This window comes from Homarus americanus, unplaced genomic scaffold (assembly GCF_018991925.1).
Source record: "Homarus americanus isolate GMGI-L3 unplaced genomic scaffold, GMGI_Hamer_2.0 scaffold23628, whole genome shotgun sequence".
In the NCBI taxonomy this organism is placed as follows: Eukaryota; Metazoa; Arthropoda; class Malacostraca; order Decapoda; family Nephropidae; genus Homarus; species Homarus americanus.
The window spans coordinates 1-5000 of NW_024741046.1; the positions used below are offsets into that span (position 1 = coordinate 1).

At 52.9% G+C, this 5000-nt stretch overlaps 1 pseudogene; it reads left to right on the top strand.

Annotated features, from left to right (window-relative positions):
• The first annotated feature begins 4289 nt into the window (after positions 1-4289).
• Positions 4290-4444, top strand: LOC121875575 (annotated as a pseudogene).
• The last annotated feature ends 556 nt before the right edge of the window (positions 4445-5000 follow it).

Here is a 5000-nt window from a genome sequence, read left to right on the forward strand (position 1 = left end):
CTGTCCTATCGTCCGCTCTTGTATGCTGGATTGCACTATTCCACTATATTAAGGGGAGAGGGTGCCTTCACACACATATTCGATGTGAAATATCTTCCGCCCCCCAGCGGAGCGCTTCGGCGCCTCTGCGAAGCAAAACGCGGCATTCAAAAACAACAACCAAAATTGCCGTCGATTTCCTCTCCCTGCCCTGCAATGGCTGGAGCAGAAGGAGAGCGAGAGAGAGAATAGTCTCATTGGGTCAGAGGAATGGCAGTGGAGCGGGCTAATGGCGAGTAGGCTCGAGATCTATCAATTACACTAGCCAGGTCGCTCTCCCTATTGAACATTATTACTCTCTCTCGGCGCACACGTCGCCACTGCGGTTTCCGCGACAGCAGCAGCAGCAGCATCATGATGTTGCATCCACCAATTAGTCCGGAACCGGGTTATTCGGCTGTCTGCAAACAGTCCGGTTTTAACCTTACCCAACAAACAACATCCACTCTCGAGGTGCGGTACGGTGAATGTCCTATCGTCCGACCTTGTATGCTGGATTGCACTATTTCACTATATTAAGGGGAGAGGGCGCCTTCACACACATATTCGATGTAAAATATTTTCCGCCCCCCAGCGGAGCGCTTCGGCGCCTCTGGGAAGCAAAGCGCGGCCTTCAAAAACAACAACCAAAATTGCCGTCGCTTCCCTGCCCTGCAATGGCTGGAGCAGAAGGAGAGAGATTTTAGTCTCATTGGATCAGAGGAATGGCAGCGGAGCGGGCTTATGGGGCGTAGGCTCGCGATCTATCAATTACACTTGCCAGGTCTCTCTTCCGTTTGGCCATTATTTACTCCGTCTCTCTCTCGGCACACACGTCGCCACCCTACTAGTTTCCGTCACAGCATATGCTGCGGCCTTTCAGTCCGGAACGGGGCTCCCCTTCGCCTTGCTGTCTGCCCAACTTAGCGGACTTGCGTTGGCTGATCACCCCGTCTTCGCGTCTGTGCCGGCCTTCAATGCAGCGCCCAACCGTCTCTTGACCGAGATTCATTGCACTATTCCACGCGCAAACGGCTAACCTAAATGTGCATAGACAACGCTCATGGTTCAACACGACCAGGGCGCAGTCTGGGAGCCGAGTATACTAAAAAGAGAGTTTAGCAGCCAAAACTCGTCAAAGCACACGTTGGGTTACCCCATCACCTAACAACGATGATGGCGGTTCCCACCCGTGAAATACACAACCTAACCAATATTGGGCGACGATGGCGCTCATGAGCCCACGTCCCCACAAACAGTAAGAGAAAGAGAGAGAGAGGAGGAGATGGGCCAATGTGCGGTCCCTCGCCCAATGTCTTATGCCTCGCTGGGGCAAAGAGAAGAGAAGAGGAGCGGATAAGGGAGGAGATTGGCCAACGTGCGGTCCCTCGCCCAATGTCGGCTGCCTCGCTGGAGCTGGGTAAAGAGGAGAGGAGCGGATAAGGGAGGAGATTGGCACACACGGTGGCGCTGCCGGCGCCGAGGATAGCAAGAGAAGGTGCAGTTTGATCTGATCATCTGGTTTGCTATTCCTCTAAGGCCAACGTGCGGTCCCTCGCCCAATGTCGGCTGCCTCGCTGGGGCAAAGAGAAGAGGAGAGGATAAGGGAGGAGATTGGCACACACGGTGGCGCTGCCGGCGCCGAGGATAGCGAGAGAAGGTGCAGTTTGACCTGATCATCTGGTTTGCTATTTCTCTAAGGCCAACGTGCGGTCCCTCGCCCAATGTCTTCTGCCTCGCTGGGGCAAAGAGAAGAGGAGCGGATAAGGGAGGAGATTCGCCAACGTGCGGTCCCTCGCCCAATGTCGGCTGCCTCGCTGGAGCTGGGGCAAAGAGGAGCGGATAAGGGAGGAGATTAGCACACACGGTGGCGCTGCCGGCGCCGAGGATAGCAAGAGAAGGTGCAGTTAGATCTGATCATCTGGTTTGCTATTTCTCTAAGGCCAACGTGCGGTCCCTCGCCCAATGTCTTCTGCCTCTCTCTCAATCTCACTATTTTGGCCGCCGTGATAGGCGCCGCCAACAGCAGCAGCTACCTGGTTGATCCTGCCAGTAGTCATATGCTTGTCTCAAAGATTAAGCCATGCATGTGTAAGTACAAGCCGATTTAAGGCGAAACCACGAATGGCTCATTAAATCAGCTATGTTTCATTGGATCTGTAAACCCACTTACTTGGATAACTGTGGCAATTCTAGAGCTAATACATGCAATTGGTCTCTGACCGCAAGGGAAGAGCGCTTTTATTAGTTCAAAACTGGTCGGGCCCCGGTCCGTAACCCACCTGTGGTGAATCTGAATAACTTCGGGCTGAGCGCACGGTCTCCGCACCGGCACCGCTTCTTTCAAGTGTCTGCCTTATCAGCTTTCGATTGTAGGTTATGCGCCTACAATGGCTATAACGGGTAACGGGGAATCAGGGTTCGATTCCGGAGAGGGAGCCTGAGAAACGGCTACCACATCTAAGGAAGGCAGCAGGCACGCAAATTACCCACTCCCGGCACGGGGAGGTAGTGACGAAAAATAACGATGTGAGTCTCATCGACCGCCAATCGGAATGAGTACACTAAAATCCTTTAAGCAGTATCCATTGGAGAACCCAGTCTGGTGCAACAACCATGATAATTCCAGCTCAATAAGCGTATATTAAAGTTATTGCGGTTAAAAAGCTATGATTGGATCTCAGTTCGGACTGACAGTTACCGCCGGTGTTTACTATCGCGCTCCGAACAACGCCCCGCCGGCTTCGCCGGGATACTCTTTAGCCAGTGTCGAGTGGCGGAGGATTTACTTTGAAAAAATTAGAGTGCTCAGAGCAGGCTATTTGAATGGCCCGAATGGTGATGCATGGAATAATGGAATAGGACCTCGGTTCTATTTTGTTGGTTTCGGAACCGGTAATGACTGTCGGAACAAGCGGGGCATTACGTGATACCGGCCTTCTAGGAAGGTGAAAATTCTTGGACGTCGCAAAGACGAGCTACTGCAGCATTGCAAGGATGTTTTCATTAATCAAGAACGAAAGTTAGGAGTTCGAGGCGATCAGATACCGCCTAGTTCTAACCATAGCGATGCCAGCTAGCGATCCGCCCGGTGATTATTCCCATGACCCGGCGGGCAGCTTCGGTAAAAGTCTTTGGGTTCGGGGGGAAGTATGGTTGCAAAGCTGAAACTTAAAGGAATTGCCGGAAGGGCACCACCAGGAGTGGAGCCTGCGGCTTAATTTGACTCAACACGGGAAACCTCACCAGGCCCAGACACCGGAAGGATTGACAGATTGAGAGCTCTTTCTCGATTCGGTGGGTGGTGGTGCATGGCCGTTCTTAGTTGGTGGAGCGATTTGTCTGGTTAATTCCGATAACGAACGAGACTCTGGCCTACTAAGTAGTCGACGGATCTCCAGAAAATGGTGTCAGTTCGCAACTTCTTCTTAGAGGGATAAGCGGCAATTCTAGCCGCACGAGATTGAGCAATAACAGGTCTGTGATGCCCTTAGATGTTCTGGAGCCGCACGCTACACTGAAGGATCAGCGGTTTTCCCCCTCCGAGAGGGCGGGTAACCCGTTCAAAGCCTTTCTTGATAAAGTTAGGGCTTTACAATTGTTTCCATGAGCGAGAATTCCCAGTAAGTGCAGAGTCATCATCAGCTTGCGCTGACTACGTCCCTGCCCTTTGTACACACCGCCCGTCGCTACTACCGATTGAATGATTTAGTGAGGCCTTCGGACTGGCGCTCTTGGATTGTCGGCCCCGTTGCCCGCGAGGGTTTTCTGGGGTCGTCGCCTCGAGCTGACGGAAAGATGTCCAAACTTGATCATTTAGAGGAAGTAAAAGTCGTAACAAGGTTTCCGTAGGTGAACCTGCGGAAGGATCATTAACAGAGAGAAAGAGAACGGGGCGCTCTTAAAACTACTACTACTCTCCTGATTTGGGCGGTCTCGGGCTCTGCTCTGGCAACTCCAGCAGCGAAAGAGGACAATCCCGGCCCCCGCACCAAAAATAGGTACCACCACGCTGTAGGTGGACCACACTCGGGCGAGAGCGCGAAGACCGGAGGAGGAGGACGGACGGGGCTTTGGGCGGCTGCCCGTCCGTTCCTTACTACCGGCGAATAAGCCTCTTGACCCAAAAAGAGTGAAATTCAAGTGTCAAAAAACAACAACAAGCCGTCCGGCCAAACCCAAACCACAAACTTGGGCTATGTCTGTCAAACCCTTTCATTGAGACTCGACCTGTGATGGTTAGTCGCAAAAAGACCAAATGGCAAATACACAACTCTTAACGGGGGATCACTCGGCTCGTGGGTCGATGAAGACCGCAGCAAACTGCGTGTCGGTATGTGAATCGCAAGAATACCAGATACATCGACCAGTTGAACGCATATTGCGGCGGCAACCATATGACTTATGCGCCACTCCTCTCTGGTCGGAAATATACATCCATCGGTTACTGCGAGTTCGATTGCCTGCTATTTGTCTCCCGACACGAGGTAACCCGAACCGAGCTTCCGCCTTGGGGTTTAATCGCCCGCGCCTTGCGCGAGGCGTGCCCTTAAAAACAAGCAAGCCTATCACTAGCAAGTCCATGGACTTGGCGCACCCACATTCAACCACAACAAAGCGACAGTTGTCGCCCTCGCAAATAACTGGAGGCGGCGCTCTTTTGCCTGCTGTCCACAGAGACACGAATGGGCGTCGGCCGCTCATGGCTGATGCTGCACATGTTCTAAGAGGCACTCCATCCCACGAAGAGGAAACGAAACCGGGTCGGATATCTTTTAAGTAAGCCCCGCCGGAATTTCGTCTATCACCTCGAAAAGAGTGCTTGGCATGCATTGCAGTGGAACCTAAATTGATGAGTGCGCCTGGGCCCGCAGTCTACCATGTAGTGGTGCAGGCAGAGAGATGAGAATGCTTGGGTGACGCCGTGCTCTTCCTCACGCGCTCCTCCACCCTCTCCCACGGTCAGGCGCGGTGTGGGCGTT